The 1,174-nt window shown below is 40.1% G+C and overlaps 1 non-coding gene across 1 annotated transcript; it reads left to right on the top strand.

The window, feature by feature from the left end:
• Positions 1-649: 649 nt before the first annotated feature.
• LOC145641239 (small nucleolar RNA R71) lies at positions 650-756 on the top strand. Its single transcript, XR_014115297.1, has one exon. It is a non-coding gene; the product is annotated as a small nucleolar RNA R71 (small nucleolar RNA).
• Positions 757-1,174: the final 418 nt, after the last annotated feature.

Here is a 1,174-nt window from a genome sequence, read left to right as displayed (position 1 = left end):
ATCTCTACTCTCCATGTGCTTTTGCATATTAACCAACATTGCTCTAATTTCCACCAGAGAAGGGTCAGAAGATGAGGAGGGTTGTTTTGGTTGGTTCTTCTGGCCAGCATTGGGATGATAATATTTCTGCTGCTGTTGCTGTGGCGCATGTGGTTCTTGTGGTGGTGGATTTTGAACATTAGTACTCCGGTAGGAAAGGTACGGATGATTCCGATACCCAGGATTGTAGGTGTTGGAGTATGGGTTATTTTGCCTATAGGCTTGAAAGGCATTAACTTGCTCCACGGCACTCCTGCAATCTTGCTCCCAATGACCTACAATACCACAATTTTCACAGAAAGCCTAATTAGAATTATTATTAATCGCAGAAACATTAGCTACATTAACAGTGCTCAGATTATCTAATTTTTGGCAAATAGAGGTTAGTTGAGCTTGTAAAAAGGATACAGAGTCAACACTATGTTTCCCCTTATTCGCAAATCCTCTAGGATTCCCATATTGGGAATTGTGTATCGCCATATCTTCAATAACCTAACCTGCATCATCAACATTAAGATTTATAAATCTCCCACTAGCTGCAGAGTCTAAAATTATTCTAGAGGAATTTCCAATGTCGTTATAAAAGGCTTGGATTAACTGCCATTGCGCTAAATTATGGTGAGGGCATTCTCTTTGTAAGTCCTTGAACCTCTCCCAAGTCTCATATAAAGACTCATCGGCTTCTTGGGCAAAGTTCTGAATCGCACTCCGTAGTACGGCTATTCTCTCTGCAGGATAATACTTGTTATAGAAATTCAAAACAAGAGTTTCCCAGTCAGTTACACCAAGTGTTGTTCTATTTAAGCCATTAAACCACAATTTAGCTTTTCAAGTTAAAGAGAAGGGAAAGAAAATCTCCCTGATTTGGTCTTGAGTGACCCCGGCTTGCCTGGTGGTGTTACAATATTGACAATAGTCGGCAATGTGAAGATTTGGGTCTTCACCCTTGGCTCCACTGAATTGCTTCATCTCTATCATCGTTATAAATTGAGGTTTAATTTCAAATTGAACCCCATCAAGAGCCGGAGTGGGGGTTAGATGTGGAAAATATGTAAACTTTGGTTGTCAATAATCACTAAGCTTCTTTGGAGTCGTCATCTCTGATTCTGCGTCTGATGATACCTTAAATCTCCTA

The sequence above is a fragment of the Chenopodium album genome, chromosome 7 (genome assembly GCF_948465745.1).
Source record: "Chenopodium album chromosome 7, dcCheAlbu1.1, whole genome shotgun sequence".
In the NCBI taxonomy this organism is placed as follows: domain Eukaryota; kingdom Viridiplantae; phylum Streptophyta; class Magnoliopsida; order Caryophyllales; family Amaranthaceae; genus Chenopodium; species Chenopodium album.
This window is presented reverse-complemented; position numbering and strand designations above follow the sequence as displayed.